Source organism: Protopterus annectens, chromosome 2.part0 (genome assembly GCF_019279795.1).
Source record: "Protopterus annectens isolate FY-2018-M chromosome 2.part0, PAN1.0, whole genome shotgun sequence".
In the NCBI taxonomy this organism is placed as follows: domain Eukaryota; kingdom Metazoa; phylum Chordata; order Ceratodontiformes; family Protopteridae; genus Protopterus; species Protopterus annectens.
The window spans coordinates 1,868,618,804-1,868,638,803 of NC_056728.1; the positions used below are offsets into that span (position 1 = coordinate 1,868,618,804).

The 20,000-nt window shown below is 39.1% G+C and overlaps 1 protein-coding gene across 1 annotated transcript in view; it reads right to left on the reverse strand.

Annotated features, from left to right (window-relative positions):
• IGSF21 (immunoglobin superfamily member 21) overlaps positions 1-20,000 on the reverse strand; it is a gene marked incomplete at its 5' end in the record, with an annotated part of 1,235,684 nt that overhangs the window by 559,660 nt on the left and 656,024 nt on the right. The window lies entirely within an intron of this gene.

The window sequence follows — 20,000 nt, forward strand, 5'->3', positions numbered from 1 at the left end:
GTAACAGGAAAACAGGAAGGCCTAAGATAAGGTTTATGTGTGTGGTGAGAGAGGACATGCAGGTGGTTGGTGTAACACAGTAAGATGCAGAGGACAGGAAGAAATGGAAACAGGTGATCCGCTGTGGTGACCCATAATGGGAACAGCCGAAAGAAGATGATGACTATGGCCAGCTGTTAACGGCCCGCAGAAAGCCCGTGAAATACCACTACAACCAACAAAACCAGGGAAACAACCCTACACATGGAAAAAAAACGACCCGAACACCACTGCAGCGTAGAACTCAGAATGTGAAACCCTACACACAGAAAATTAAATTTATAGAAAATTCATTTTATGGCAGAAAGGCAGCCAAAGCAAACAACACTACCCACCAATGTAATCTAACACAAAACCGACCACCACACCTCTCAACCTCCTAGACAGCAATCTGGATAATGCCATCAAGAATGGAAAAGCAATCAAGCAAAGTAAGTGATTTACCACTATCCACCAACACGTTACACATTTATTACACATAAGAGGCGACCTGTACCATAGATCCACTCATTACTGTATATATTCTATGTATACCTCCATTTTTTTTTATATACACGCACAAATTCCCTCACCCTGCCCTCCCCACCACCCCATAGTACTCAGCCCTAAGCCCCCCCCGAGAGAAAGAGAGAGAGAGAGAAAAAAAAATTACTTCTGTATCTCTAAGCTCACTTGCCCACAAAGAAACCGTACTCAAGTGACCATCTTGCAACCACCTAAGGCCTACACTACTCTCACCACAGGTCGTCTTGGACGTGATCTTGCTTCTGTGAAGATCACACCAAATGTTACTCCCAACAATCAAATCCCACTTCAAAAGCCTTCAGGACCCACCCCCCCCAACCATACCTCACTTCCTCCCTTAGCCTCCAACCCGTTCTTGCCCACTCCCTTCAAGCTAACTTACTACCACCTTACCTACTTCTTTCTTAAATCTCAATTCCCACCCCCCACCATTAAAGATGTCCCATGACAACTTTCTTCTGTTCTAAACTTCATTACTGTGACAAGTAAGTGTTTGCTTTACAGGAGATTGTATTTAGGTGCATATGGTAAAATGTAGATATCGCACTCCACTTTCTTCTTTTGTGGTCAAGCTTTACGTATGGTCATGTCATAGTATCTTACCATATTTTACCAGTTAACAGTTTGTGTTTATTATCACAGACCCATTTGAGATACAGTCTGTCTTTACTACTCATCAGACAAACTGATGTAGAACTTTGCAACAATTCTACCAACACTCAGCTGTCTCAGGAACTATATTTTCTTTGATTTTCTAGACATATTTTTTGCAGAATAATAGTAATATTAAAAAAGAATAACAGACAGCTTCAGTATGACAGTGAAAAAAGAAGAAGCGCAATTTCTGATTTAAAAGAGAAGAGACAAATTGTGACAGATAAATCATCCATTACCTGCAACAACTGTTAGACAGAGAGATTTTTTTTTTTAACTTTCAAGGTAACAGTATCATTGACCAGTAGGATATGAATGATTTTTAAATGTGGGATTTATGTACTTTATAGCACAACCTGACTGACTAAGCCCAGTTAACTAAAAAACATTCTGTGACAGAAATAATTTATTTTACCCTGAAGTAGTGCAATCTCAGAATACATTATGCTAAGTAAAGGGATGCAGTGGGTTATGGATCTCCAACCATTTGGACAAAAAGTATTATATTATTCAGGTTGCATTGAGAACTCATTGATCCTATACACCAAGTTTGTTTGAATAATGCATCTAGGTTAATACTTTTCATCCTATGCACTGATATCCCAGAAATTATTCATTTCTCCATTAAGTGAGAAGGAAGGCACTTCAAGCCTGTTTACTCCTTCAAGTAGAAAGATAAAGAATCAGGCATCATAAAAAGTATTGTATTAGCTCTTCTAAACTCAACATAAAGAAAGCCAAAGCATTCTATATTATTTCATAATCAACTACAAAAATGCAAATGTATACAGTTCACAGCTAAGTTTAAAATAAGTTTTAAATTATCAAGGCAATAGTTTCTAAAAATAATTATTTCTATAATCAGTGAAACAAAACTTGTTTTAATATATGCAGAAAAATACAATGCTTTGCAAAAAAGACTTATCTTGGGTCATAAGACACTGCATCATAGGTGTCTGGCAGTTTACACTGTGTGGATCTCACATGATACATATTGCACTTTCTACCATTTCAAAAATGGATATAAAAGCTAATGCAATTCAGTTTTTCATTTTTAACTTTTCACAACAAAATATAGGAAAAGGAAATATGAGGTGAGCCTAAATATAAAGCTTGTTACCTTCATATGCTTACTAACATTAAACTGTGCCTTTTATGTGAGTTATGTCTGATGCAGGATAGTAAAACAGACAGAATATAGTGAAAGTGGATTACTTACAGTAGAGCCCTTGTTTTTGGTGTGATTTGTGGAAGATAATCATCATATAAGAATGACTGTCAGACTATTCTGCTTTGATCTGTATTAATGTAATCCCTGTTTTCAGGCTTGTAGTAGTATTGTGCTAATTTCTGTGCCTGTGATCGAATCATTGCAGTATTGTGAAGTATAGTGTGGAAGGGGATGGTGCAGTGATATTATGCCTGCTTATCTAAGAATCACTGGATATTAATTCATTTTTTCTTGCTTAATATAATTACACATTTTGGGGGGCCAGAACTTATGCTAGGAAGTAAGAAGTTTGAGGCAAGGTACTCCCACATGGGCGCATACACACACACACACACACACACACACACACACACACACACACACACACACACACACACACACACACACACAAACATAGCGGCAGTTGGGAATTACCAGACCGCCAACTCCATGTCTCTGAATTGTGGGAAGAAACCAGAAACCTTGGCAAAACCCTTCAAGGATACATGAACAACATGCATTTTCAACATAGAAAGCATATTGGTTGGGAATAGAGTGGGAGTTAAGCACTGTGAATCAGCAGAACCAGTATTACCTGTTCTTCATTTAGACTGCAATGTGATAAAGCATTGTTGTTATGCTATGCATTGCATAATGTCATCTGAGCTGAGGATCACAAAAGAAAAAGTCACAGTCAAAGTAAAGTTTATTGTTGATCAGATATACACAGCAGTGGAAGATGAAAGAAATTACACTGCTGTGGTCCTCTGTGCAAGACATAACAATGAACATATATAGTTTGAATGACAGTAAGACTAATGCATATACAGTAATAATTGAACTATTAACAACACAATAAATTACCACAATTGGACAGGAAGACAGTAGACAATATTATACTAGTAGATACTGCAAGGACTATGACTTCACATTGTGATTGCATAGAATATTGCACTTCATCAGTTGTAGTATGATATATTCTGATGTTCATGTGGAACATGTAGGGAGTGGTGACTCACTCCTGACTATTGCACATTCAGGATTTAACAGCATAAGAAATCAGGCTAACTGTACCAGTTACTGAAGCGATTTGACAGAGTGATTACTATAGATGATAGACCCACGGTGGTGGTGCTGCGGTAGCGTTGTCACCTCACAGTAAGACGCTGTCCGGTTCGATTCTCAGCTAGAGCGTCTTCTGCATGGAGACATGTGTGAATGGGTGTCATACCTTCGTTGAAGGTTGTGTGTGTGGTAACTCGGCACATAAAAATCAACTACCAATCATTAGCGGATCGGAGTTCCGCTGTGGCGACCCCTAACCGGAAAAAGCCGAAAGAAACAACAACAACATTACTATAGATGATACTTCACAGCAATTGGCATATTGATCTGATTATTCACTGTCATGCCTGGCATTCAAGTTCTGCAGCCTGATGGATAGAGGGAAGAAGCTCCTGTTCAGTTTAGATGTTTTGCAGTGTAAGTTGCAATACTGCCTGCCTGAGGAAAGGCAGCATGCCATGGGCAGGGTGGGTGGGATCATCGATTATTTTTCTAGCCTTTTCAGCACACTAAGTCTTGTGCATATCATCCATGGATGGGAGTGAGGAACCAGTGACATTTTCCACTGCCCTCACTACCCTCAGGAGAGCCTTGAGGTCAGATGCAGTGCAGTTATCATACCAAACTATGATGTTATCTGAGAGGATGCTCTCGATGGTCTCCCTGTAGAAGGCTTTCAGAATGGACTGAGACAGTTTGACTTCCTCAGTTTCTGTAGGAAGGGGAGATGTTTTTGCGCCTTCTTCACAGTGTGGCTAATATGAGTTGACCAGGATAGGTCATCTGAGATGTGCACCCCCAGGAACTTGGTGTTTTTGACTCTTTCCACTGTCACACCCTTAATTTCCAGAGGTTGATGTATCTCCAGAATCCTACTGAAGTCCACTATTAATTCTTTGGTCTTACTTACACTTAAGACTGGACTGTTGCTGTCATACAAGCCTATAAGATGCTCTACTTCATCCATGTAGGCTGTTTCCTGACCACTTCTGACAAGGACATTCATCCATGAACCAGATGATTTGTTTGGATTCATGCTTAGCCATGCAGTTGTGCATCAATGAGGTGAAGAGCAGAGGACTCAGGACACAGCCCTGAGGGACACCCATGCTCAGTGTAATACTGATTGAACTGTTATTTCCCACAAATACTTTTTGGGGTCTGTTGATAAGAAAGTCCAGTATCCAGTTACATGGGGGGTGTTGATGCCCAGCTGGATCAACTTCGATATCAGATTCAGGGGATGACAGTGTTGAAGCCAGAACTAAAATCAATGAACAGCATTCTGACATAACAATTCTTGTCTTCTAGATGTGCCAAGGAACAATGAAGTGTTACAGCTATTGCATCAGCTGTGCAGCAGTTAGATCGATAACCAAACTGTAATGTCTCAAGTGTTGTAGGTAGGCTTGAAGAAATATGGTTCTTGACCATACACTCAAAATACTTAATTGCTGTTGATCTAAGAGCAACTGGCTGGTAATCATTTAAGTCTGTCAGTCGGGATTTCTTGAGTAAGGGAATGACTGTTGTATTTTTGAAGCAACTGGGTACAATGGCTAGTTGCAGGGATGTGTTGAATATATCTGTTAGTACAGTGGATATTTGAGTAGCACAGTCTCTTAGAATCCTTCCCATAACATTTATCAGAACCAGTTGCTTTTTCTTGTGTTTACTCACCTCAGGGTCTTCAGAACATCAGATATTCTTAGACATAGCACCTCCTCACCTGTTAGACAGGGAGCTTATTTGGCACAGTGTCGTCCATATCAAATCTGCTGAAGTAGGTGTTTAGTTTGTTCAGAAATTCTGTGTTGTCATCCTATAGGCAGGATGCAGACTTGTAGTCAGTTATGGCTTGTATGCTTTGCCAGAGACCTCTGGACTCCTTTTCGTCAGAGAAGTGCTCCTGAATTTTACGTCTGTAAGTCCTCTTAGCCTCCTTTATACCTCTACTTAGATTTGCTCTGACCTATCTTAGGGAGCCTTGTCTTTTGATTTAATTGTAGCATTTTGTGCCCTTAGGAGCTCATATACCTCAGCAGATAGCCAGGGTTTCTGATTAGCATGCATGATGATACATTTGATAACTGTTACATCATCAACACATTTTGAATTGTAGGCCATTACAGATTCCGTATACCCTTCCAGGTCAATATGGTGGTTCTTTTATAGCTGCCTCTTTAAACACCAACCAGTTTGTAAATTTGAAGCAGTCGAAAAAAACATTACTGCTGATGTGATAAACTATTAGATGACACTCTCCATCTGCAACATGCTGCTAAACACTTGCCATGAAAAGAAAATTATGTATTACAGTATTTATATATATATACATATATATATATATATATATATATATATATATATATATATATATATATATATAGGGAAATACCCTGAGATTCAGAAAGGCTAAGAGTGATGCAGAAGGTTTATATCAGACTGTTCCTGCATTGTCCATTTTGCTAAGCCTTTCTGATAAGTAAAATACTCTACCACAGATATATTCCCCTTCATGGAGCCCTCAGGACAGAGAGCAATATCAAAGGCAAAGATGCATACTAATATGGCAGTCAATGGGATTGTTTAATATTAATTATCTATGTGCTGTCTCCTGCAGATGTCTGTGGCTTCTGATTTGCTTGGCTGACTGATAACAGAAAATCACTCAGCTGAGAAAAATTTGACTATAAAAGGAAAAACATGGATGCCATTAAAAAATACTGGTCAGCCTTCCACTCTTATTCATGCACTGACAGTGCAGTTAGTTTCAGAAAAGACATGGGTGTAGAGTATGTGCTAGTGTACATGTGTGTGCATGTCTGTGTGTGTGTGTGTGTGTGTGTGTGTGTGTGTGTGTGTGTGTGTGTGTGTGTGTGTGTGTGTGTGTGTGTGTGTGTGTGTGTGTGTGTGTGGTGTGTATGTGTTTGCATGTGTGTGTGCATGTTGTGTGTGTGTCTGAGCATTTGTCTGCTTGGATGGTTACATTAAGGATCATGGTTAGGGAATCACAAATCTGGATGTGTTTTGTGTGTCTTGGAACATGCATGCATGTATATGGATAAGTGTTCCTGAGAGTGTGAGTGGGTGTGCGTGTACTTGTTTGGAAATGAGTGGAAGTGTTTGTGTGAGTATATGTGTGAGTTTGAGGAAGTGCCTTTGTTACCATGATTCATGGAACTGAGGTCAAGCCAGGATTTCTTTGAATTGTAAACCAACTTCAGCTTTGCTCAAAACCAAACTCTTATGCTGCCTAACCCAAAAACAAGACAGTTACAGTATTTCTGTAATATATAATGCTAATATAACAAGCACAGAAAACTATGGTTAATTATCTTCTTTACTGTGTCATTTGTACCTTTTAAATTCATTTATTTGTCAGATACTGTGACATCTGGTACTGTTATGCTGGAAAAATGCTCCACCCCATAGATTGGTTTACATAGTATATGTCACATACCCCATAAAAAATGGGTTTTGTACCATAGTGTACTTGGCATATGTGAGGCAACACCCACCCCATAAAAACTGATTTTATAGCTCAGTATACATGGTATGTGCCAGGCTATGCCCACCTCATAAAAAATTGATTTTTGTAGCATGGTTTACATGGCGTGTGTCAAGCTTCACCCACCCCATAAAAAATCATTTCTGTGTCAGGTCACACTGCATAAAACTGTGTCACCCACTGCATAAAAATCTGATTTTTATAGCATGGTTTACATTATATGTGGCAGGCTGCATGCACTCCATAAAACTAATTTTTGTAGCATGGTTTACATAGCATGTGTCAGGCTACACCTACCCCATAAAAAAAAAATTCAGATTTTTTAACATGGTTTACATGGTATGTGTCATACTATAAACACGAACACAAAGGAATGCCAAACCACTGTTGGAACAACTGCAAACTTCTTTTAATAACAAAATAGTCATAGTATGAATCAGGATAAGTCCTTTCATATTACAAAGGAAGACTTCATCAGATGATAGAAAATTCAAAAATGTTCATCTAAATACCCTGAACAGATGTCACATGATCAACAAGCTCCCTACTAGCACTCAATTTTTAAAGCAGCTTAAAACATAAATACATACACAATGTGGGTGTCGAGCACCCAAACCAATGTACACTATGCTGACAGTTAGTAGATCAATGTCATAACATCAGATTTACAAATATCAACATATTATGTGCATACTCTGGGGATTACCCAGAAGTGATCAAAACCAACAGCAAGTGTTTTTGCAGGGATGCAAGCCCCCATGCCCCCCTACACCCAAGTTAATTATAAACTAACTCAGAGATTGCACAATCCCCAGAAAAAGGGAGTATTCACCTACCTGGAGATTGTTGATATCGTATTCACCTACCTGGAGATTGTTGATATCGCACACCTGTTGACCATCTGCCTACACTGACCCAATGGTGTTGATCAGACAGGTGTCAGTGTAGTGAAAGTTCACTTTGGCGTCCAACACAACCACAGTCCTGAAACCCATAATCGTGAGACCATAATATAGAAAGACCAAAGCAGTCATGCCCACAATTTCAACAAATCTGGAACACTGAATCTCTCAGTGTAAAGCCAGGTGCAAGGACCAATATGGGTCCTGCAGGGAGGCAAGTCCAAGAGTTTGATATTGTGGTGTTCAGTGTTTTACTCCTTCAAATTTATAATCTCAGGATTGTGAGTTTCTAGATTGTGAACTTCAAGATTGTGATAATGAATCTCAATACATAGATAGATAGATAGATAGATAGATAGATAGATAGATAGATAGATTGATTCAAGTATGAGGTATGCCACATGAAATAGATGCACAAGTCAGGAATGAAACATGAAATAACTTGCATATCATGTACTGTATGTGTACGAAACATGGTCTGTGATGAGTGCCGTATCCGTAAGTGATGAAATTGAGCTCTTTAATTCTGTAGTACAAGATATTCCATGTTTTATGCATACCAAATCCTCATGTATTCAATTCATCCATTTTGTTTCTTTGTTTTTTAATCTGCTGTTGTTCTGCACCCTATAGTTGTGACAGAGTTTTATGAATGAGCTGTTCAGACAGTGATAAACATGATCCAATGGAGGATTATTGATATATGGAACAAGGAATTAACACAGGGTTTTATTAGGGACCCACTGAAGCTATCTTGTGAAGCTGTTTGTGTGCATTTCAGAGCTAGGTGTTGTGGTCTTTGATAGACAGTAGCATCTTACAAATGTGGCACTTAATACCTGTCAGAGAAGATGAGCTGCTCCATGGAGATATCTTAGGTTGTTGGAGGTGTGGTAGTATCAAGGCCATTCACCTACACATGTCCTAATTTAAACTTAGGGTATTTTGGCAGGCTATGTGAAATCCCTTGTTATGAAATGCTCTGTTTAACCCTTGCTTTCTGGTCCTAAGGGTCCCCTGTTAACTTTATCTCCTTAGTTACATAAGCACTTGTGGGAACTTAGAGTGAAATCTACATATACCCAAATACTACCGAGTCTCAAAAACTGAAGGGGTGCATATCTTCTAGGGTCTGTCTAAGGTGAAAGTCACTATATGCTGTTGAATTGGTGGTACAAAGTATATGGAAGAAAAAAGGTGCCTTTCTGAGGCAAGTTAATTTGTGAAGGCTTACTCTTATTTCCACAGCATAGGCTACACCATTCCAAGATAGTTACCTGTTATAGTAGACTTTTCAGAACTGTGCAGTAATATCAGGGTGTGATGTTCAAGTATTATGAAACTATGCTGGTCTTTCCACATACCATATTTATCTCTCAGCTGTAGGAACAGAATATTCAACAGTCATTTTTAAGGTTTGAAATGCATTGTTTAGACAATGCTAATAATTCCATCTGTATTTTCTATGTTATTGCTATTTTTGTTTACATTGCTATAATAAAAAAAAAACAGTGAAAGATTATTTTCTTTATCTTTACTTTCAAATCATGGCATTTCCATAAAAAGCAACTATGGCTTCTAAGCAAAACAGCATTTGACAAATGGGTGTCCTTTACCTTTCTAATTTAATTGCATGATCTTCAACATCCTAGATGTTGTTTATAGCTTTAGTTACCTTCATTTATTCTCATGTGTCTGAACTGCTTTGCATTCAGACAGAATGCTCTACCCGGCAGGCACATGCAAATTGATGGTGGTATCAGACACATATCATTGTGGATTAAACTGTAGCAGTTACGCTGTTCTGCCTAAATCTGCCGATTTGACCAGAATCTGTCATCAGACTTTATCTTCATCCTTAGATTTTGCAGTGGTTCATTAATATTGTATCGCTTTCAGATACATAAAACAGTCATAGAAGCACTATGTGTCCTCAAGAATCAGCTACAAGTAAGCAGTTAAACAACTGCCATAAAATACAATTAGACATTCTAGCTCCTACTTTATATTCGAAAGCATGTCTTGTCAAAACAAGGAAATTCTTCACAAAATACAACAATAAGAATTTAGATAAATATGCAAATTAATAATAATAGTAATGTAAACAACCAGTAAAATAAATGCTAAGTAATTTTGGCAATGCAGAAACTCTAGCATATTTATTTATGAATGAGTTATAGTCACGATAAGCTTGTGTCATGTAAGTTGTTAATTTGCTTTACTGATGTGAAGAAGGAATATTGGTGATGGCTAATGTGCAGCAAATCAGCTGCTTGCTATGTTGAGCCATACATACTAAAACAATTTCTTTTAAAAAGAGCTAGATAGGAATGCATAACATAACAAAGCAGAGAAAAATTAAGGAAAAACGATTAATGCATTGTAAATGGCACTAGAGCAGAGAAATCAGAAGTAGAGAGTGAGCCAACTACACTGAATAGATCTGAAGAGTGAGGCTGGGAACATGCAATTTTCTAGTCACTGAGCAACATCACATGCAACCCACAACGGGAATACAATTCTGTTGAAACTCAGATGATAATAAAGCAATAATATATGAGAATGCATGGATATATAAGGATTTACCTACTGTTGGTGTGGTTTGATCACAAAGGAGAAGCCCAAGTTATTAAACAATGCCAACTGTGGGTAAATCCTGATATATCTGCAAACAGGACTGGATTATTGTTTTCATTCAATAAAATCATTTAAGAAAGAAAATGCTTCCCTTTCTTAAATAATGCAATTGCATAAGGTGACTTCTGTCTTCTTCCATGTTTTCTTTGCTGTTCTGGTGTACTGCACATGCATATGGGATATATTTATGTATTTATTTAACATTTGTTTACCAGGAAAGTCCGACTGGACACAGGTCCATTTTCAATGGAGAACCGGGGAGAAAAACTCCAACAATATGAAAAACAAACAAACATTATACTACAAGAAAATTACAGAGTACAGGTCAACAATGAAAGTACACATTGTAAATATAAATAACCGAAAGAGATGACACCTTAGCAATTTTAACAAAATTTGTACATGAAAGAGTATATGGTATTATACAAACTAGACTAGAGTATATATTAGAAAGCACAGTGTGATATTTCTGAGAAAGACTTGAAATGATTTGAGGTAAAAGAGTAAATATATATAGGGAAGGAAGAAGGCATAATAGGACAGTATTGTAAAGTGTGGATCTAAAGAAAGTCAGAGAGTGTGTATAAAAAGTGGAGAATATAGAGTTAGACAGGTGGGTAGCAAGAGCAAAGCCAGGATTTTTCTAAGTGAGTAAATAGAAGTTTTTTAAATTGTACTATAGTGCAGATGGAAGTGATGGAAGTGAGTAGTTCATTCCATATTTTAGGAATGATGTTAAAGAATAAGGATTTTCCAGCTGAGTTGTTAGCTTTGGTGGATTTAACTAGGAGTTTGTCACTGGAGCAGAGTGTTCTAGTAATGGTGTATGGTTGTATGAGATCTTGAAGGGCTGGGGTTTTATCTGGTTCATGAAGTATTTTATGGGGGAAGGTTAGTTGCTTGTATTGGAGGAGGTGAGGAAGTTCTAGCCAGTTTAGTTGTCAGAGGGTTGGGCAATGGTGTGTTTTGTAGGGGGAGTTTGTAGCGAATTTGGCTATTGTATTGTAACATGAGTCTGGTTTAGTAAGGTCTGATTTGCGTAAGTTGGTTAATATAGGGGAGGTATAGATGAGAGGTGACAGGAGGTGTGTCTGGGCAATGGTAGCTTTTGTAGATCTGATTAAAAATTTTTTGTTTCTGTAAAGGAGGCCTAATTTTTTATGAACTTTTTTGATAGTTTGGGCTATGTGGATATCAAATTTTAGATTGTTGTCAATTTTGACCCCTAGCAGTTTGGTATGTGTCACAGGGTGATAATAGTTTCGTTTTTGGACTCTAGGGTGAAAACTGGGAGTGTTGTAGGTGTTCTTGAGGGGTAGAAGAGGAGGATGTTGGTTTTATTTGGGTTTAGGATGAGTTGAGAATTTATAAGCCAGGATTCTACTGATAGAAATGACTTCTGGGTTATGGTGTGGAGGTCCTGTATGGTGGGGGCAGAGCATATGAGGGTAGACTCATCTGTGTATTGTATCACAGATGCTTGGTGAGTGGAGGTGTGGAGTTGGTTGGTAAAGAGGGACAACAATAGTGGTCCTAAGATTGAGTCTTCTGGACAGGTGATGTTGCCACAGTACAGCCTGTTGTCAGTCTGATAGGTAGTTTTGAAACCAGGTAACAGTGGAAGCACTAAGGTTTAGGGAGGAGAGGACTTTGATCATTTTGTTGTTGTTTAACATATCGAATGCTTTGGACAGGTCGAGAAATATGGCGGATACGAATTGCCCTGAATTTCTAAGTTGGTTGACTGGATTAGTAAAGGACAAGAGGGCTGTAGTTGTACTATGATGGGGGCAAAATCCATGTTGTGTGATTGATAATAGATTGTGGGTGTTAAGGTAGCTCATGAGTTGAGTATGGACCACCGTCTCTAGGATTTTGGATAGGATAAAGTCAAACAATGGCACAATACATCAGCACAGGAGAAGCAAAAAAAAAAAACATAATCTCTGTTGCTGTTTGTTTAGTTTTTTTTTCAACTGTTAAAAGACACACATTTACAGGGGCAGTTAATCCAAAAAAGCATGCAAAGTAGCATTTATAGGTTGTAAATCAGATTAAAAAAATGATGTATATATGTTGAATTTATTACCAAATTGTTGTTCTAATTTCACTTTACTTTACTTTCTGCACAAAGTAATATGTTTTCTCTGAGTACAGTGCACAGTACTTTTTCCTAGAATTGGCAATGAAAATTTGATTCATGGAAAAAAATCTTGACAAAAATATGACCAGTTAAAGAGGAGTCTGGTTAAAGGGAGACCATATAAGAGTGAGTCTACTGTTTCTTTTTAGTGTTGCAGAACATACATGACTTTTCTCATATTTTGGTGTGTCTTCTAGTATTTGCCAATAGAAAAGTCTGTCTGCCTAATAGTACTTCAGTGGCTGGAATTTTTTTTATTGTTATATGTTCAACTTTACAATGAGCACTCTGGTTGGGATGTCCAATCAGCATGCTCATTTGTGTATAATAATGAGTCTTTATTGTATAAGTAAGGTTTAAACCTTTGGTTTAATAGTGTCCCTGCAGTAGTCATATTCCTAATGGAACAACATCTGAATTGCAGGTTAATCAGTTTATAAAACTGTTTGAATTGAGATAAATGAGTTATAACTTCAACTCAAAGCAGAAGGACATTAAGGTGTGTAAATGTCAGTGTTTAAAAATCATTGTTCCTGCTTGTGTAACATTTGAATTACATGTTGTGTTGTAGATATGCCATGTGATGGTACTGAATGACTGGACAATAACAGATTTTTACCTTTTGCACTCTGGACTGTCAGCCTAGTGTATGTGCAAACTGCTTGTAAGGACAAAAACAAACAGACAAAAGAAGGCTATATCATTGGTGTAGCCTGGCACACACCATGTAAACCATGTTACAAAAATATTTTTTATTGGATAGGTGTAACCTGACACATGCCATGTAAGCCATGCTAAAAGATCTGCTTTTTACAGAGTGGGTGTAGTTTGACACATTTTACAGAATAGATTAGCAATGGTGGTTGCAAGTGAGGGTTGTGGGTGATTCTAAGACATGGCACAGTTGTGTAAGGGGAAAAATAACATGGAACGTAGGGCATGCTAATTAGTGCTTCATGACATGAAAATTAGGAATTACATTGGAAATAAAACTGCCAGTTTATGCAAATGACAACAACTAAAATATAATTCCAATTTTGAATTGTATAAAATGGGCATGCTATGCCCCTGTGCATTCCCATTTTTATACACTGAGAATCATGGTGTATTTATTTATTTTATTTATTTATTTACATTTGTTACCAGGTAATGTCCGACTGGGCTGAAAGCCCTTTTTCAGTGGAGACCCAGGGAGAAAAGCTCCATAAGTAAAACATAATAAATAACAAAATATTATACCCCCAGATTCACCAATCATCCGTGCAGGACTAGCTTAGTCCTGCATAGAAGCGCCCATTTAAAAGCAGGGCAGCAGCACGCCATGCATATCAATGAAGGTGCACTGCCCGAGCTCCTAGGCTTACATGGAGCGTGTACGAGTGCAGGGGGCATGTGTGAGAGCAGAGTTCTCAGAATAAACACGCCCCTGCAATGTAGAACAGCAGAAAGTGGGAAAAAATGAGTGAGATTGCTCATAGGTGTCCACAGATCCCCACCAACAGTTCCCCATGTGTACAACAGCAACAGTACAGAAAAAGTAAATGAAGAAACCCTTTTATTTATTTTTTTAAATCCGATTAAAGCTAACCGTAGGTGTGCGGGTATGCCCATCGCTTAGCTACGGTTAAAGCAGCTTAAAAGGTTGAAGAGGATAACAAGGAAGATATATGCAAATGAAGTAGCACAGCAATAGTGTAGTGGGCAGAGCATTCGCCTAACGAGCAGGCATTCCCAGTTTGAGTCCCACTGTAGCACAGTCTATTTTACATGGCAAAGCACGTTATAACCAATATTTGTGTTGCGCAACCCACTAAATAACACATATTAAAAACTAGAGTACTGCAGGAAATGCACATGTGAAGTACCAGTGTCATAATGAATAAGGCACTAGTAAGCAGGTCTAAGCACAACTAAGCAGTAGTAAGCATATGTAAGCATTAGTAAGCGTGTTTGAGTGCGTTTGTATGGGGGTAAGCACTGCATACACAGATTAAGCAGTCTGGAAGCTTATTGAGTATAAGAAACTGTAACCGGAAGTTAGCAGTGCTTAACTCCGCACAAACACATGCACACCCGCTTACAACTGCTTTAACGTGCCTTAATCACTATGTGTCAAACGGCCCATGTTCTGCCCAGCAACAAAACAAACAGCCTCTACAAGGCTCGGACTCAGGATCATGTACACTACAGTCACAGTAGTTAACCACTAAGCCATCACAGCAGTACATAAGATTGAGGTTTCAACAAACAAATCCTCTCCTGAACTGAACTGAACATGTGAAATGAATCTATGTACAGTGTGATGTTGTGTATCCTGCTGCATAACATAAATATTTGAACTGGAGTACTGCAGTAAGGCCAAATGTGAGGCGGTATTGTAATAAAGTGTTGAATTCCACAGGACCACAAACAGTGTACGTACGCATGAATCACAGATACCAGACACAGATATAATATGTAACAAATAATGAATTAATGTCAAAAGGAAAATATAATGCTAATTAGAAATTAAGTATTACTAATCATTGCACAGGTCAGCTTACGTGGTGTAAGTAATGTGTAGGCCGGCTAACTCAATCTGCCCAGTGGTATGCCCCTTTAAGAAATGCCAACATTAGGTAAGCAGGTGTGCCCATAGCATAGCCTTTTCAAAACCATCCAATCACGGGAAAGTGCAGGAAATCGGGCATATTTAAACCCCACAGGCACCAATAATTCCCATAACTGGTTGCAGCTCCCTACTGTAGGCAAAATGGCTGGAGTTGGGAAAGGCACTCAATTTAGAGCACAGTGCTGGGGCACCCAGGAATCCAGATTCATGGTATGGCTCCTGGTAAAACACCATGAGGAGAGACTACTGCAGGGCCAGTACCAGGACTCTCAGTATAAAGCAGAGGCCTGGGACAGTCTCGCCCGTGACCTCACCAGTGCCACTGGTATCCCCGGACTGGTGAGCAGGTCAGGCATCACCATGCTGGCCTGAAGCAGTGGAGAGGTGATCTCTTGAACCAGTGAATCCAAGAAGCCAAGCAGATGGCTGATGCCCCAGCACTAAGTACTCGTTCTACTACGCAGATAATGTTTGCCTAGCTTGTGTATACTATGGATAGGTAATGGCTAAATATCACTGTATTTCTCCAACAGCTGCAGATGAGTGGGCTGCAAACCAGCAAGCTCATGCTGCTAGGCTGCCAAGGTTGCATCGCGAGGCAGGTTAGTATTATTCTTACATTTACTGTCATAACAAATAAATATAACAGTACTAGTAAGTGTTGTACCAGTATAAAAATGTATTGTGTATGGGATGTACTGAATAAACCAGACAATATGGCAGGAAGACTGTCATATATTTTATGTGGAAAAAAGGTGTAATAGCTAGTGATTAAAAGTATAACCCCTGGAGCGCTTGTGTACATTTTGCTTTCATATCTCGTTGTAGTGTTGCATTCTATAAATAGTACTGCTGTATTAAGGAGTCTTACCCACACTGTTGAACCCAGTTAAAATGTGTAGGAAGTTCAGTATAGCGATGTTGGAAGTCCCAAGAGGTTAGTAATATAGAACAACTGAGGGAGACTTAGACAGAAACTATTGGAATGCTTTACACCGATTTCCTGATAGCACAATGTACTGTGATGTCAAGTGTAATATTTTTACTACACACAGCAGGGGTTTGAATCCCGGGAGTGGTAGTAAGTTGTATGCATAATCATACCCCACAACTGTACAGAGTTTGCGAGAATGTTCAGATAGAAAGCTGTATGCATAATTAGACCCAACAACTGTACAGACTTTGCTAGAATGTTCAGATAGTATGCTGTAAGCATAATAATAACCATCAACTCTACAGACTGTGGCAGAATGTTCAGGTAGTAAGCTGTATGCATAGTCATACCCCTCAATTGTTCTGATCTGTCCAGCATGTCCAGATAACGGGCCCAAATCTGCTGCCCAATAACCTGTTCCCTTGACAAATAAGTGTGATGATCCAAGAAATGTAGGCAGCTTATAGTGACATATAATGGATAGTCAGACCTAAACATAAAAAGAGAATGTATATGGAAACAAACCTGTCATTGTAGCATCTCACCCAAAGTGTATGACAGCTATTCCAAAAATATGTCACATTAACACCTGCATTCTGTCAAGCCTTGACCAGAGTGTGTGCAATAACGGACTGTTAGGTATGTGTATAACATCAACATGGCATCTGGGAGTATGTGTAGAATTTGTCAGGTAGTGTTAACAATGATTTTCTCAACAGCTATAACAGGTAAGAGGTGTAGACTATATGTAAGACACAGTCCACATATATACTAATCTACAAACATACCTTTGTGCAAAGTAAGGCCATTGGGTAGTGTAATAATACATGTAAGGGACAGATCACTGCAGTGACTAAGAAAGTTGTGAAAACTACAGGGATATATTGTTAATTGACCTTCTCTCTCACCCCCACCATATGTGCAACAATAACCCAATTACACACCTCAGGGGGTACTTGTACACTCCATACTTTTGTTGGGACATATGTCCTACTGGTTTACAAATATTCACATTTGGTTCTATGCATGTGCCATGTTAAAATACCTCCATACTGGTGGCCTGTTGCCATCAATGAAACCTGCATGCTGTTGTAATGGCCACTGTTGTCCCATATATGCATGTGTTCTGCTTGCTCTGCAACTGTTGTAAATCTGGTGTCTTGGGTTAATGGGAATACCTGTGCATGCTGTTATAACTAAACCGGAATGCTGTTGACTATTACTAACCCATATCATTCTTAAAACTGCAACACCATAGATCATATGGGAAGGCCAGTTCCAGCGGACCCACCTGTCCCACCTCAGCTGGCCATGGCACTGGGCACCAGCACATCTGGGTCTCAGCCTTGGACTTCTTTCTCTGTTGGCCCTGCACAACCTTCAGGTGGAACCACCGCAGGAGATGGAGCTTGGACCCCTGGGAGTGGGGGCTGAGAGGTACCTGTCATCTGCAGTCAGGTCCAGGCCGTGGTGCGTAGGGAGCTCAACAGGGAGTTTCGAGACCGGCTACACCAGCTTGAGGGCCGCATGGTACACTTAGAGGGTGAGCCTGCCCCTCCTACCCAGCCCCCAGCCCAGCCACCCTTGGGGCCGTGAAGGTGCAGTGGTGACTGCTCATAAGTGGGGACCTCAGTCCCACTGTTTCCATCTGTGGGCTCATGGGCTTGCGACTTCCAAACACCCCTCCCCGTCCAAGGAGTTTACCCCCCACATGTGTCATATACCACCCTTGTATGTGTCTTGTTTGTCTTGTCTGTTAACCTACCCAACCTACCTCCCCAACATCCCACTTTCACCTGAAAAGAAAGGGCAATCTGTTCACACAAAACAATTTGCCCCATACATAGCTGTACATTTCGCACACGTGTCCACTGGAAACATGTAATCCAGTCTAATTGGCATCACAACAAATTATTGTTGTCCTCACCCCCACCCAGTGGTTTGAGTGTCCAAATCTACATCCAAATTCAATGTATATGCACAGCTGTTGCTGTAGAAGAAATGGGCAGCTATGGACCTTCCTATTTTCCCTACTGTCTATTCCTTTTTGTGCCCCTTTTTCACCACTTTCCTATCAACCCCTTTTTTCTTTTCTTTTAAAGAAATTAGCATGGGGGTAAGTGGGAGTTAGCACTTTTAAGCAGCAGTGACCGGATTTAAGCCTGTTTGCACAGGGGTAAGCAATGCATACACAAGTTAAGCAATTTAGAAGCTGAGTGTAAGAAACTGTAACTGGAATTAGCACTGCTTACCGTTGGGCAAACCTGTGCAAACCCGCTTTCAACTGCTTAAAAGTGCCTTAACCTCTCTGTATCCAACCGCCCTTGTTCTGCCCAGCAACAAAATAAACAGACTCTGCTAGGCTCGAACTCAGGAGCCTGCACACCATAGCAAATGTGAATTACCACTAAGCCATGGTAGACATACATAACCCTGCTGTTTTCGCAAACATAGCATCCAGCAATATCATTCAACAGTACAGGAAATGCATTTATACATGTAGATGCATGTGTGTGTGTGTGTGTGTGTGTGTGTGTGTGTGTGTGTGTGTGTGTGTGTATTGATAACTATACAGATATATACCGCTCCCTCTCTATATTGCATATATATATATATATATATATATATATATATATATATATATATATATATACATATAGATATATACATATGCATACATCTATATATATATATATGTGTGTGTGTGTGTGTGTGTGTATATACAGATATATATCTCTAGATATAATAGAGCACATAAAGACATATATGCCCACAGGCACCGTAAATGGTGGTGAGGGGGCTCAAGCAACAAATGTGTTACACGTATCAATATCCTCCCCCCAGCCATGCCACCTGTATGATGTGAGGCAGGTTTCGATAACATATCATACAGTATAGTCTGGCTACCATAGTGAATGTACAATGTGTAAGCAATAAATAATATACACACACACAGGTATGCAGATACATATATATGTCTATATATATATATATATATATATATATATATATATATATATATATATATATATATACATAGACATATACGTAACTACACATGCACACACATAGGTATGTCTAGGAAGATACATATTTAGAGGAACAGCCAGTATCCCTACAGTTGCAACCTCATCAGATGGACAGTGTATGACTCACTCATACAAAAGACAATTGTTGCCTGAAACATATACCCACAAAGAAGTCAAAGGATATAACACCACACACAGGTTTGCATATGTTTTAAAGGTTTATTTGTGTACTATTACAGTTCTATATGCCATGTCATTTCACAGTTTATACTCTGAAATGCATAAAAACAGATCAATGCAACTGTCAAACAGATCATTTAAAACAGTAATCTGAAAGCATAACATATGTTGCTGTCCAGGCCAAGGCCTTCAAGTACTACAACAGTAAATACTGACTGGACCACAGGATAACAATCAGTCAACAGTAAGTAATGCGTAGCCCAGCAGCCTCTAACTACACTCTATACCCAATCTCTAGGGGGGAAATACCTAAGTTGACACAATGGGATGTATCTGTTACATAACAATGCATAACTGAAACCATCACAATTGAACTGACAAACAGAAAAGGCTGTATGGCAGTAATCAGTAGGCCAGCAATGTTCACAAGGTGGAATGTATGGTAATGTACAGCCAGCTTACTACTGATATACCTCACATGTTGTAACACCCTAGGTTAATTATGGTGTTCCCCCCCTAAACTGACTTACAGGGGCATATAACACTGTTACATGCACTGA